The 15,651-nt window shown below is 40.4% G+C and overlaps 1 protein-coding gene across 1 annotated transcript in view; it reads left to right on the top strand.

The window, feature by feature from the left end:
• LOC117810657 (protein kinase C-binding protein NELL1-like) overlaps window positions 1-15,651 on the top strand; it is a 459,515-nt gene that overhangs the window by 199,327 nt on the left and 244,537 nt on the right. The window lies entirely within an intron of this gene.

The raw sequence follows: 15,651 nt of genomic DNA, 5'->3' as shown, positions 1-15,651 counted from the left end.
AAGAAAATGTTTCAAAAAACATATTTTTTCTATTACTAGCTTTAGGTATTATCATTCAACTGAAGTTGGGTGGCTTTGACTAAGTAAAAATGACATTCATAATTAGAGGTATCTCAAAAATGTATATTAAAAAGAAGTATGCTTTTTGGAAATTTATAAAAACTGAGTTATCTGTTTTTGCAAATTAATTCTTCATTTGATGCTTTGTAAAAGGACACTTATCATTATACATTTATATTACAGCAGTCCCATTTTGGATTGGTAGGGTGTTGCACTGCAGTTTTCTACTGTGCACAAATACAAAATTCTATCTTTGAAAAATATTAGACTTGTCTTGGATTACTGAAGATTTGGACCTTTATCCACAGTTATTGAAAGACATTTTACACAAAAAGTCAACTTAATTATTTTTACATTTCTTGTTCCTATTGGTCTGAGTGAAGGTTGAAATGTTTCATGTAAACACTTTTATTAGAAGCCATGATGCTGCAGTATCGACGAGTAGCAGACCTTATTTCTACACCAGGCTAGAATATGTATATAACATTTTAATATTTAAAGCCATCTGACTGATCTCAGGGAGGGAAAATGTGCCTGCATGTGCAGAATCTGCACACATGCAGAAATACAAACATAAACATAAACATAAGCTCACACTAATGATGATTTGTGTATCAGTGGTCTCCCCACCAAGGTTTGCATGTTTATGTCCTCCACTTCAGAGGTCTAACTTAATATGAGCTGACTTCTCTCTAGATTTCCAGGACTTCATGAAGTCACTACTACTTATGAATACCAAACATCTCCCGTTCCAGATTTTCAGATGCTTGTGATGAACATTTCCTACTTCTGCATTAGAAATACACAGTGCAAGACGACTACAGTTTTCAGTGTGCTGTGTTCAAACTGTGTCAGCGCTTCTACATCTTACTCTGTGGTGAGCCATTTTCTGCCCTCACCATGTCAGGGGGATCCATAATTGCCCCCAATAAACCGCATTCCCAGGGTGCTCTACATGACATTCACCTGTTCCTGTTCTTGCCTGCATGCTTTTCTCTGCTGGTGAAATAGATACGTGTTGTGCCTGCAGCAGGACCATGGAGCTACACTGAGCAGAATGCAGCTCTTCTGGTCAATTCAAGGTCAATTATTTTCTAAAAGCAATCCCCCAACAGGTGAAACTGAACAGCAGAGATAGACCAGAGTATAAGTGAGTTAAATCAATTTCACAATTATCAAATTATAATCTACTGGCAATTCTACACAACATGGGAATGTGCTTTTTAAAATGTGTAATGAAGTAAAACAAACAAATCCATGCATCTTGAAGCTGGCTGCAACCAGTTGGCTAATGCAACACTGCAAAAAATGTTGGACTTGGTCTGGATAGAGACAAAAAGAACAGGTGAAAGTCAGCTGTGAAAAACAATTCTGAGAACTTAATTTTTCCACACACTAAAGCAGATATGCACAGTTGATTTTGCTTGACTCTAAAGAGAAATGGTTGTCCCAGAGGTTACATAAATGTAACTTGTGAACATCAGCATTTTCTTAGAGCTTCCATAAGACTCCCACTAAAACGTGTTCTGTACAAAGTGTACAGTATTGTATCTTGGCTCATGTATGTGACTGTTGTGATCCAGAATGATCTGTGAGGTTAGATCAAAGATGTTATCCATTGGGACAGGGGTACTGTAAGTGCTGTAACACCTCTGTTACTAATTACCATTGATCTAAAACAACGTAGTGCAAATTGAAAATCATTTGAAAGGGGAAGGTGTTGCTGCTTGGAATCTGCTTCGATGTCAGTGACAGTCTTGGCTGGTTAATTTCCAAACACGTGACAAGTTCCTAATGCCAGTCAAAGACCACACATGCTATTTATTATGTAATTTTCATTATGTACAGCCTGTCTCTGATGGATTTATCAAGAAGTTATTATTTGTTACAGTCTGATCCATTAAGATTTATATTAATATAGAAGTTGGCAATGCAGTGTGCACTGCTTGACATCAAAAAGGGGGAGATAATACCCCTGAATACATTAAATACTGCAAAAACTCAAAATTAAGTAAGTTTTTCTGGATTATTTCTGGTAAAAAAAAAAACATGTTTCAAAGCCTTAATAGACTTAATGCGTGCTGTATCCACCTGATGAGTTCAGATAGACGTCTCATTTCAAGATTTTCCACGGCGAAAAATAAGACCTGAGTTTCTTTCATGATTTTAAAAAAGGTGCCAGTGGGACGAATCAACTTAACAAGCACATTTTGCTTACCCAATTGGCAGAATTTCTTACAAATTTCATGCACTTCATGTCTTATTTTTGGCATGTAATATCCTGAATAATATGAATATCTTGGCTTGGTAGGTGAATGAGGCTTATATTAAGTTGAATAAGATATTTTCTAGTAGAAATAAGCCAAAAACATCTGCTTGGTTTTGAGTTTTCGCAGTGATTCTCCCGAGAGGGGTTTTGAGCTGCTGATAAAACAGTCTGAAATTCACATTGATGCTTTTTTATGATCTACAAACGCAGACCAGGAAGATGTTTTATTATTTCTTTGAATTTTTGATGCTGTTAAACCCAAAAGGTGCTATTTAGACTTGGAAATTCACAGCATACTGTCAAAGCAGCCTTTGTTTGCATTTTGAGCAGAGATCCTCACAGTGAGTGATTTTTTAAATCGTTTAAAGACAGCAGAATTTAATATTGTTTTTATTGAAGAATGCTGCACATAGTTCAAGAGGTAAGAGATGCTTCTTTCTCCACAGGAGGCAAAGTCTACCCACTGAACGGTCCTTACAGGAGCTTTAAAGGCAAAGTTATCAATCAATCTTTATTTGTATAGCGCCAACTCACAACAAATGTTATCTCAAGACGCTTTTGCAAACATAGGAGGTCTAGACCACTCTATGTCAAATTATGAACAGAGACCCAATTTCAAGACAGGGTAAGACTCAGTCTGACCCCACCTTAATCCACCATGAGCATTGCACATCGCAGTATTTAGCTAGTTACAGCGGAGAGGACAAACTTCCTTTTAACAGGCAGAAACCTCAGGCAGAACCAGACTCATGTTAAACAGCCATCATGCCTTGACTGAGTTGGTTCTTGAAAGAGGGATAGAGGGGAGTAAGAGAGAGAGGTGATAGTGATGATGTTGTAAAGTGTTTAAAAGCCCAGATGTCTGAATTAGAATGATACAGGTAAAGCATTGCTGTACTAGGAAGCTGCTTTAGCACAATTTGTAATTCATACTTTGCATTTCTGAAGGGCTCTCGCTCATCTCCGGAGGGCGCACACGTTAATAGTGTTGCTTTGCTGACAGCTTGTCAATCATAACCTCAAAACAGCCTCAGTTAAAACACATTGGCAGAGCCCAGCCACAATAAGGCTTCAAATAAAGAGAGTGCTCGACTGCTGAGGGTACTTGCATCATCGAAGGGCAAACAACATTATTCACTGTTTCCTAGCTGCATACTGCAGGGACCCTTGCTCCCCAATGGCCAATTGTTAACACAAAGGCAGCTCAGTACTGCATATATTTTTCCTCTGTGGGTAAAATCCCAGCAGGGGTGTAATGGTGAACCAAAGTGCTCCTGGATAGTGCATATCTTTCTCCGACTGCACATGTTTTCAGCTTTATATGAACCTTATTCTCCTCAATACACCCCAATGATCTCCCGCTCTGCTGGAAGCTTTCTTTTTTTTTAATTTTTTTTTTTTTACAACCTCTCTAGTGACTCCTCTGAGCACTTCCCTTCCCCTTCCTGTTTGAAAATGAAAGGCTGCTACAACACGCCGTGTCCTTGGAAATGTTTATAGGCGAGCACATTAGAGAAAAGTCAGAGCAGTTACCAAGACGCTCGAGTCGAATCAAGTATTTTCACATATGCAGAGATGAAGCTTATTTCCATAGAAATGGACTCAGGAGGTTGCTGTGGAGGATTCTCCTACTGCTAAGAACCCTCGTGGGTCACTCTGCACACATTAATGGACGCATTAGCTCCTGTTTTGCCATGCAACTCTTGTGTGCGACTTGAATTGCCTTGTTTTACATATAAAGGTGGATTTGTCCCTGCCTCTCTCCAGCTCTGAGTTCTGTTTGTAGTGTAGTTGCTGAGTTTAATTGGCTTTAATTACTGTAACATGAGTTTGATCAAACATTTATGTCTCTCTCTCTCTCTGCTTTGTATCGCCGTCAAGGGCTGCATCCTTCTGCAGTTTTACTGTGCCATCAGACCACGGTTATTTTCTGCTGCAGGGGTAATAAGATTAGCGCCTAGTGTGAGGCCGGCACATGAAACCTAGCAGGGCTATTTCTGTTTGTTCAGCTCGCCTTCATTAGCTCCGGAGCAGCCGATCTCCCCGGGTCCAGGGACCAGCTCTCTGATGTGTCCCCCTGAGCTAACAGGCTCTGGGGGGAGTGGGGAGCACTTTATGATGTCCCTGATCTCCAGTCAGTCTCAGCTGACACCGCAGCTCTTCCTCTCCTCTTTGCTCTCTCTCTCTCTCTCTCACTCCCTGGCTTTTATACCTCTCTGGAATAATGTGCCGTGACTCTGGTGCTAATAAAGTGACTGTTTCTGCAACTGGAGCTGCTGCCGGATTTGACTTCAGACAGATCGTGGATGATGCAAGAGGCAATCAATCAATGTGTTCATGCAGCCTCATTTCATGCATCATGATGAACTCTATGGAAAAAAAGAAGAAATTTAAATAAAGGCAGTGAAAGGAAAGTCAGCTGGTACGGGTGATGTCACTATATTTTTTTATGTATATATCAGTGATGTATGAGAGCCCACAAAACATTGAGTTGCTTTATTAAAAATAAACTCAATAAAATCCCTTCAGCGCTAATTATCATCGCCCAGAGTGGATGCAGCCTCGGTCTGAGATGGGTCCACGCAGTGTTTTACATAAAATCAATAGAATGAGTGTTTGTGTGGGTTTTTAGAGTGTCTTTTACCAATTCTGTGACTGTTTTTCTCAGCTTGTTGCCTGTTTAAGATGCAGGAATGAGAAAAGTGCCACTTGTTAGCGATATTTTCTCATTGTACAATGATTTTCTTCAGTTTTATGTTATTAATAGATTCAGTATTCAACATCTGGTTGTTGATGCTTCCCAGTCTGCTCCTCTCATTGGTTATTGAAGGTATTCCATCAGAGGCAGTCTGACCTTGAGTTGTAAATATCAGACATGTTTTTTAATGTTATATTTTTGGAGGCTTTTTGCCTTTATGATAGGACAGCTGAGGAGAGACAGTAAATGTGGGTAGTAGAGAGGGGAGAAGACATGCAGTAGTCGAACTGGCAACCTCTGCGATGAGGACTATAGCCTCTGTATGCGGGGCGCTTAGACCGCTAGGCCACCAGCGGCCCTGAATATCAAACATGTTGATGTTTGATGACTATTGAACCGGTTGTGTACACTGCAAGAATGAAAACTTTAAATTGTTGGCCTGAAAATGATTTTTTGGTTTTGCAAACTACATCAAAGTAGTTATCTCAAATACCTGTATTAAGTCTGTTCTGTAAAGTTGGTCTCTTTCATAAGTTAGGTTGGCAAAACTTGAGATTATGGGTTTGAGGCTCAGCTGAATTATTTGAGTATGCTTCAGGCAGAGAACGGGGTCTCCAACTCAAATCTACAGGGGTTGTCCACACTTTCAATTCCCCACATGTGGCTCCATCTCTCCTGTCCTGTGTGGATTTGATCGCCCTAAAGGTGAGCATTTGGTTTGAGTGTTGTATTGAAACTCTAGCTTTACAGTTGGTCAATTGATGGTGAGTTGATTACCGGTTAATGTAACTTTAATGTGTTTAGTTAGTTTAATAAGGCATGGTCATTACCAAGAGTTAGCCACCTTGAACATTAGCTAGCTACCTTGCAGGTGTGAAAACGGTGCAGTAACGTGCAGTAACAAAGGAACATTTTCTGAACAAAGCATAATAAGCTGGCACAACTTTCACTTCTTAGTATGTAGAACTCAAAACTTTAAGTTACACTACATATGAATGATAAGTTATCTCAACAAAAATGAATGTAAGATTTCTAGTTAGCCTCAAAACTCAAAAATCTAGTGCAGACAGTTGCATTGATATTTTGAGTTTTCACAGCTTTTTCGTTGTGTACGTTTTGGTATAGTTCAACAGACTGTATAATTTGTTGAACATAAAAGCCAGAGGGTTTTTTAAGACACTGCAACGTTTGAAGCATCAAATTCATACAAGCATAGTCAACTGTTTCTAGGAGAGGTGTTGCAGCCTTGACCTCACTGTTGACTCGTCTGTTGACTTTGTGTAAAAGTCTCAGTGACAAACTAAATTGTTTCGCTTCAATTTGGGAGAACTGGCCCTTTAATTTGTGTTATCTTGGTTCTCCTTTCATTTTTCCTAAATTCCCTCTGTGAATGTGCCGCATATTGTGAGTCTGTCATTAACCCTGCTCAGTGAGATGCTCACAGCTGATAATGTTGTATCCGCATCCCACAGACCCATGAGGATTAGGGAAGTCATTTGTGCAGGATTTTACCCGCCTTGTCCCTCCACGTCTCTGTGTCCGTTGGAGATACTGATATCGGATGTTTGCAGATGAGCTGAGATGAACTGTGCGTTTGCTTTCTGGGTGGTACACATTGACAAACTGACTGATGGACAGATTGAGAGATTATGGCGGTGGGAGGTTGAAGACACAAACAGGCAGGCACACACACAGAGATCCCTGGGAGTGCAGACCTGCAGGAATCATATCCACAGAGGCTGGGAGGGAACTAATCACAGACAGGGCCTTCCTGCAGAGCCTCCACAGTAGGACTGAAGGTGTGTGTGTGTGTTTGTGGGTCCAAGTGTGTTTACATTTGTTTGGGATCTGTGTCCAGCCATCCTGGGTTTCCTGATAAGCTCAGGAAAACACGATGTGCCTTCACCCGGTGTGCATCACATGCTGTTATGCCGCAGCTAATCTGCTAAACTAACAGCTTCTGCTTTCTTTTCCCTGCTGTGACCGGTCACACAGGAGGGAAAGAAACATGGAATACACACATGCAATTTGTTAAGAAGATGTTACCCATCCTATGTCACGGACCACATCTTTGCTAGGCCATTACTGTTAACGCCCTCCGATGAGAGCTAATGTGCAGTGTGCAGAGAGGTGTGATGCAAAAAGAAAGTGATGTATTGATTGGGAGCAGTTGTGATAATCCTCATTTGTTCGTATTCAGCCTGCGATGATGGGAGCAGCGGTGTGCGTCTGTCTTTTTGTGGCTCTGGCGAGTGCCGCTGGCTGAATTGGCTCTCACTCAGTGGCATTAAAGAGTAATTGGCTGTGTTTGTGCTGCTACGAATCAATCAGGTCCTCTGTGGGAACTTTCCCTCCACAGTGGTAAAACAAGGGTGTAATGACAGAAAACGAACGAGCAACAGCGTCTGCTCCTCTTCAGACCTGTACAGTGTGGGAGGAGAGGTTGGTGTGTGTGCGTGTGTGTGTTCAGCAGTGGAACTAGCACTAGCAGAAAGATGAGAGTGCAGGCCTTCACAACCATGTACTGTAAATAAAACTCTTAATAAAGTGTTATGGGTTTGGACACTCCCACCAGCTAATTGAAGTGAAACAGAGGATGACAGTTGAAGTAGAAAAAACAAAATCCTCCCCTTGCTTTCACATCTGGAGGTTTTGGAAACTTGTATGGAAAGTTATTATAAGAAATCTTTGTCGTCTACATCAGAATGTGTCCTGCTGCTGAACCTCCATCAGTTCTTTGACAGTTCCAAGTCAAATAAAGGCTACATGTTTTATATATGGAACTCTGGAACAACCTCCACAGTGTGTTGACAAAATGAACCGCCGCTTATTGATTAGAGGCGACACTTTTATTGAAGTTTGACTCAGTTTAATTTCATTTAAACATTGTATCTACTTCAAATCTGTAGTCGGACTGCAAACACATAAAGCACAGCGTCAAATTCTGTATTTGAGGACATGCAAAACAAAGCTTCAATTTAAAGATGGGGATTTATAATCCCTATTGAACTAAATCCGGTATGGATTATTATGCATAGAACTAAGGTAGCTCTATATTACAGGGATTAAAGCCATAAAAAGAAAGGATAGTGACTAAAAACTTAGGACTTTTAAAACAAGTTACAGAGGAGAGGAGCAAGTTCCAGATCTCAGGCAACACATAATGACTTTACAGAGGCTGCTGTAGCACATGGATGGTCTACATCTCTCTGGACACCTTTAAGTCTATCTTAAATGAAAGACAGACCCCAGAACAGTGCCTGTGTTTGTAATCACAAACTGCACTTTACTTGAAAATAAGTTGCACTTTTAAATTATTATTGTTTGCTTCTACATACTGTCTGCATATATGTCCCATGTTGTTGAGATGTGCCATTTATTCTGACGTGTGCTGCTGACCTCTTGAAAGGTCGCCCTTGAAAATGAGGTCTTGATCTCAATGGGACTTATCTGGTTAAATAAAGGTTAAATAGAAAAAATAAAAAATAAAAAAAATACAGTCAAATAATTGTATCACTAGTTGTCACCTTAAAGGGATGCTCTAGAGCAGGGGTTCCCAAACTTTTCAGCCTGCGACCTCCAAAATATAGATGCCAAGGACTCGCGACCCCCATTGTCCCTCAAAGTGATTTAATGTGGCTTCATTTAGCTGGTCTGCAGAAAATTAGTCTACCTATATGAACATGTGGCTGTGTATCCTGTGCCATCATGAATTAACCTGCTGCTACTGATGACTTAGGAGTCATGTGGCAAGAAGAAAGGCAAGAAAACTCATTACATTTTCTATTTTCAAGGTTTTATTTCAAGTTTAGCAACTATTTTTGTCAATAATTTTTACTATATGGGTCAAATGTACTTTTTTATAATATTATTTAAAAAGAAAACATTCTGGAAGACATCTCACGGCCCCTCATTTGTGTCTCGCAACCACCCGGGGGGTCTCGACCCACACTTTGGGAACGCCTGCTCTAGAGAAGTCAAAAGATGTGACATAAAGAAAAGCAGGAAGTTTGTCTGGGGGAATTCTCCTTAAACTGATTAAGATTTAAATCAGAATAGTTTTATTCTGAAGTGTTTATATGAGTCATTTTTATTCCCATTGGGCCATTTTTCCAGTTCTAATCAGATCAGAAGTGGTGATGTAAACCGCCTACTGTCCACAGCATATAACTTTACTTCCTGTATTAAAGAATGAATCATCCCCAAAATCTCCCCAGCTCAGCCACAGGTCAAGAGATAGTTGCCCCCTGAAATTATATCCCAACGTTCACAGAAGGTCAACAGTTAGATCCTAAAACCAGCAGGTTAAATCTGAGTGTGGAAAGTGGGAGAAACTGCAGTGCTTGCCCCTCTCTAATTACCGCCACTGAAGTGCCCTTGAACAAGGCGCCTCACCCTCAGACTGCTCCACTGAGCTGCTCACTGGCCAACAGATTAACGGCTGTGGATTTACTGTGAAGGTTGCAGGTTTGAATTTGTTTTACTGTTTGAGAGAGGAGCAGTGATTTCTGGAAAACTGAGCATTTTCTGCAGTAAGACCACCTCAGTTACAAGATGAATACTGCTTGTAATGCTGTAATCTCACTGTGTTTCATTAGGCAACAGGTATTACATTTACAAATTGGGCTCAGCAGGATATGTCTGAGATCTAAGGGTTGGCAGAAAGAGGTCTGAGGACAGGTATATGTGTTTTAAAGAAATGCTAAGTCAGCAAAGCTTCTTTGGGAGAGAAAACAAAGGCAAGCTGTTTGTTTAAAATATAAATCACCTAATCCAGATTACAGTTTGACTAGCCTCACTGTTGTGGATATGCTTGTATTAAATTGGTGAAAATGATTATAGTAATAATAATAATATTCTTTATTTTTAGTGCAGTTTTCTAGACTCACGTTACAAAGTGATTTACAAGAATAAAACAAAGCACTCCAAGGAAATAAGAAATTAAAAGTCAATAAAAAACATAAAATCCAGATTCAACATTAGGACTCAAGTGAGGTCAAGTTCTCTGATAAAAGTGTGTTTTAAGAAGAGATTTAAAAGTCCTCACTGAGTCTGCTGACCTGATTTCTTCAGGCAGCTTGCTCCTGGGTTGCAGATCTTTGATTGTAAATGCTCTGTCACCCCTACGTTTCAGCCGAGCCCCAGGGACGCATAAAAGGCCACTGCCCGAGGATGTCAGGCTCATATGTGACCAAGAGGTCAGATATGTGGTATGGAGAGAGGCCAGGAATAGCCTTAAAGGTCTTACAACTGATTCTGAAAGATACCTGGAGCCAAGGTGGCTAAGACTTACTCATGGTTCAAGTCTCACAGCTGAGTCGATGCAGGTGAAGATGTCGTTGCAATAATCAAGACATGAGGAGATGAAGGCATTCAAAATGGTCTCTGTGTCTGTCTAAATGATAAAATATATCAGCTTTTTTGCAACATTCACTTGATGTTAAAAAAGAGCCTGCATTGGGTTTGTAGTGCAAGTTGAAGTTGCTGTCAAAAAGATGATGGACAAAAGTCCCCTCGCTGATGGAAACAGCAGCAAGAGTTGCGAAGTCTTGGTTATTTCGCCTCAATCCATCCTGAAGGAGATCTGAAACTCACTGAATTAAAACTGATGCCTCCATATGACCTATAAAACAAACTAGACCATCAGAGACAAGAGGGATTATCTGTATTTGTTTTGCATTTCCACACCACAAACAAACAAGCAATCAAACAGACAACCAGGAGCTCAACTAGCAATGAAACCGTCTATGTAATCCTATAGAGAGAACACAAATCCAGGCCTCATTTGAAATCATGGCAGCTCTGCCTCCTAGGATCTGTCCATGGTGCTGAAAGTCTGAGCCTGCGTGAAAGGTCCTCCCTCTGAGCAGTAGATGGATTGACTCGACCACATGTGAAACACTGGCAGAGGTCTGCGGCAGCCACAGTGGGCGAGCACTCTGGTAAAAGGTCACTGAAAGACCTGTAATAGATTACAGTCATTTCCCTGGAAGGTAATGTGTGTGTGTGTGTGTGTGTGTGTGTGTGTGTGTGTGTGTGTGTGTGTGTGTGTGTGTGTGTGTGTGTGTGTGTGTGTGTGTGTGTCAGTGTGTGTCAGTGTGTGTTTGTGTACTGCATCTTCCCCTGTCCCACTTCTGAAACTCTCTTCTGGGTGGCATCCATCTCTGCCATCTGCACTACACAGCCTGCATGACTTCCAACACAACCAACGCTGTCCTTGGCATCACCGCGCTCCCTCGCCTCATTCCTCATATGGTTATTTATCCCAGCTTATTCCCAGTCTATTTCCCTGACCATTTCTGAGCTGCAGGGGATTGGGGAGGTAATCCTTGAGCTAGGGGGCTTGCTGGCTCAGTGCTCTGCATGGTTTTTTGGGCTAAAGTGTTCAAATTTTCCATTGGAATTGAGCCTGAAAGCCCCCATGCAAGCCTGAACAACTTATTGGCTCCAAGCGGCCTTGAGGGAGTGAATGCCGATTACCTGAAGGCCCTGTTGTTTTATTTCATTAGCATTGATCTGTTTTGTGACCCAAGAGAAAGAACAATTTACTTTCCAAGATTTCCATAAAGGTAGGGTTGTGAAATTGTATATAGGCTGCCAGATTTCCAATAAAAACATGTTTTATCACCCAGTCAGGCATGCAGTACTCCTACTTTTACTTTTCTGTTGAGTAAAAAGTCATATTTAATGAAGGCAAATACCACATTGCTTCTAAAATTTAAAAGAAATGCTTCAATAAAACTTTGAAGAAAAATCTCTTTTGAAGCAGTGAGATTGTGTTTTTAAAGATGAGGGCTTAGACGTGAACTTATCACACAGTAACAGACTTCTATAGATTTTTTGTTGGGAAAAAAATAATAATAAGTGGGGCTTTTGAAAAGTTTTGCAATCTTGACATTCTTTCTTATGCCGGTCCAACTTCAAAACTTCCTAAACTACCAGATACGTCACTTTGAAGAAGATGAGAGAGCAGAGGGAGAGAAAACTTCTGCAGAAACTTCTACAAAAATACATGTACAGAAACTGCAAGAAGTCTTCCATTGGTTGAGGTTTTGTGGATTTGCACGATCCTGTTGTCGCTTTGTATTTTCTGACTATTAGTTTTGATAAAGGTCTTTAATAGGGTTGCAAAATTCTGAGAATTTTAAGAGTTGGAAACTTTCCATGGGAATTAAACCAGGAATTTACTTAACTGAAGGTTGGCTCTTAATAGGGAATGTAAATATATTATTTAGGGAACATATATTTGAGCATAATCCTGACTAAAAAAACCAGATTTCCTGCAAGTACAGTTGAACATCTATGCTATTCCTCAATCACATGCACATAGCACACTGCTTACTGCAAGGCTATTGAGACCACGCCCCCTACATGCACTGTGCATTGCTCCATCACATGCACAGGTGATTTCTAGAATCCTGCAGAGGCTTGAGAAGCTTGAGGGAAGATGCTTTTTCATTTGCATGTTGAATGGGACTTTTTTTGGAGGGAGAGGGGCTCTTTTCATTTAACATTTTGAATGGGAAATTGTTGGGATTGCATTTTTGTTAATCTTTGAATGGGTTGGGTCGGGGGGATGAGTAATATTTAACTCAACATTCATGTTTTTGTTCTTCAATGAAAGAATTGACTGTTCAATAAAATATTTAACACTTGATTAAGTTCTACTTACAAATGAATCTGTTTTGATTGTATTATTTTGGATGGATGTCTGCTTATAACAAAACAAATATGTATGCTTGGATATGATACCTTTCCATTAAATTACCCTCAATTCCCAGTTAATTCCCATAATTTCCATGGAAAGTTTCCAATTTGGAATATTTCCAAAATTCCCCTGCTAAACTTCCCCCAGAAATGTTCCACCCCATTGCAACCCTAGTCTTTAAACATGTGACAGCTGCAAGCTCCACTCAAACACTGAAAAGTGAGAGAGGACATTTGAGTGTGCCCTTTAAATTCAGGAAACACTGTTCCAGCTTGAAGCAAAACTTATTAACTTGCTGCAACATTTCCAGTCTTGAAAGGCAGACCTCCGAGGAGTCAGACCTTTAATTTTGGACAAAGCTTCCACAATCAGAGAAGTGATCAGTTCAGGTCATCTCCTGTGTGTTTGTGTCAGGTAGAGTGAGGGAATGGCTTCGGACCGACGGACACTCCACTTCAGTCTTCTCTCCAGTCACCCTCAATCTGTTAATTACAGCGAAGACCGCGGGGACTAATGATCATTTTCCACAGGGTGGTAATGACACAATTATAACTGCGAGGACATCAGTCATCTCTACTTAGCTCAGACAGTGTCCTTGGCCTTTGAGACACACATACACACACACTCAGATAAGTGAAAAGCACGAAAACCCAGTTGGCTGAGTGTCATTGAACTAAATGGCTCTCTTAAACAGAGTTACTGAAGTGACGAAGCTTTTCAAAAGACAAGAATTGAATAAAGATTATATATCAGCAGCTTGCATTCTAATTCATTCAGCTCTGCCTAAACAGTTTATTGATTGATGAATGATTGAATAAATGCTTTGGCTCAGAGGTCCATTTTTTGAAGGAATGACTGTAGTTCAGACTGCCAAGAGCTCTAAATTTCTGCTGAAGTTCAGCTTTGTTTGGGGATTGATTTTAGCCATCGGAGTACATGTCAAGCATTTTCCCCAGGGTAGTGATTTCCTGCTCTGCTCCACAAAGCACGGGCAGCTCAGTGTGAGTGTTTTATGATCCAAATGTTCTGCCAGGGTTCCTTACATTCACACCATATTTTAACCGCTGACAATTAAACCCGCCAACAACCTTTCGTTGTAACTGTCAGAGCTTTAATTTAATGCTCCAGTGCAGCCGAGATGAGCTGTGACTTTATAAAGTAGCAGGGATGATGAAAGGCACACATCATGGCTTTATAGAACGCACATGTGAAGGAGGAGCGAGGGTGAGTTGATCTAAGAGAGCGTTGTGTAGTATCGAGGGTTCTCTTTCTGCAATTTATTTGATGCCAAAGGACGCCCAAGATTGAAAAGATTTCTACATTTAATTTTATATACAGTAAAAAAAAATCCTCATATTGGTTTTGGATGCTTATGCAGCAACTAGAGATGTGAGGATAGATCACAAGACAGTAAAAAAATTGATACAAATAAGGGTGGATTAAAATTGATTCAACAAAGTTTGTTATTTTTAAAGGTGACATATTATGCTCTTTTTCATCAAAATATATTGGTCTAAGAGGTCCCCAAAACATGTCTTTAAAGTTTATGCTCAAAAAAACACTTTGAAATCAGATTTTGGTCTGCCTGTAAGTAATTGGAATCAAAAAATAGCTGTTGCCGCCATGTCTGTTAGGCTCAACTTAGCGAGTGATGAGAGAGCCGTGCAAGAAACTTAATAATGTAGTGTAATGCAGATAATGCCTTTTACTGTTTAAAGGTGACATATCGTGCAACATCGACTTTTTAATGGTTCTCTACCTGAAATATGTGTCCCTGGCATGTCTACAAACCCCCCGAAAATGTATAAAATACAACTCAATCCCTCCTCCGTTTTTCATTCCCTGCACACGTGTGCTAACAAGGAGCTTAGGAGGGAGGCATGCTAGTTGTAGGCTGTCTTAATAAACACAAAGGTCGGTTTTACTCCCCACGTCTGCAGATTTGAAGATCTAGTGGATGATTTTTATTTATCATGAAAAAGTGCTAGCGCTAGATAGCATAGCCACATAGCTACATGTTCGTAGCTGTGTACCAAGACACACGTCGACATACTGATAAATAAAACAACAAGAAACACTAAATCTGGGACCAATGGTTCAGAAAGGTCCTGCTGCAGGCGCCTCTCCGTCAGGATCAGATTCTGGATCAGATTCAGAGGGTTGAAGTAACGCGGGTCTGTGAGCAGCCGTGTATATTCAGCCAACATGTAAACATTAGATCAACGTGCTGGAGAGCCGAGGCACATCCACTTCCTGAGGGGGCGTGGTCAGAGAGCTCATTCACATTTAAAGGCACAGAGACAGAAAACAGCCTGTTCTGAGCAGGGCTGAAAAAGACTCGTTTCAGGTGATCGCCTAAACAGTACCTCATTAAGTAGAATGAGGTGTGCTTGTGTTGGAATTCAACATACACTGGAATGGAATGGCTGTCATACATGTAGAGATGCTGATTTCAGAAAAATGTGCAGTGGTCTCTTAATTTTTTCCAGAGCTGTATATATTGCAACTGTCCATACCTGAGAATTTGAAATGAAATAATAGTTATTTAAATTTTGAGTTCAATCCAGTTTTCTTGAAATACTTTAGAAAACCAAAAATGAACCAAAAATCTGGAATCGAATCGTGGGTTGAGTGTATCCTTACATCCCTAGCAGCAACAGAATATTGTTTGTGTTTGGTATTTTGGTTCTCAGGAACTAAGTCAGGAACTATGAAGAGAGTTTATTTAGTCTGAGGTGTTTTTAAAAGCTGGCATGCAGCCTTTTAAGAAAGTACCACTTCAACAAACTCCCTGCTCTGGCTTTCAATTCTCTTTCTAAAGCCCCATTCATATGGGACTACATAGCCTTGCAACCTCTATAAATTTGAAGTAATTACAGAATTCATTTGGTATTGACATTATAGTGAAAGGGAAAA

This window comes from Notolabrus celidotus, chromosome 3, assembly GCF_009762535.1.
Source record: "Notolabrus celidotus isolate fNotCel1 chromosome 3, fNotCel1.pri, whole genome shotgun sequence".
Classification (NCBI taxonomy): Eukaryota; Metazoa; Chordata; class Actinopteri; order Labriformes; family Labridae; genus Notolabrus; species Notolabrus celidotus.
Note: the sequence above shows the minus strand (reverse complement) of the source record. Positions and strands in the feature narration are given on the sequence as shown.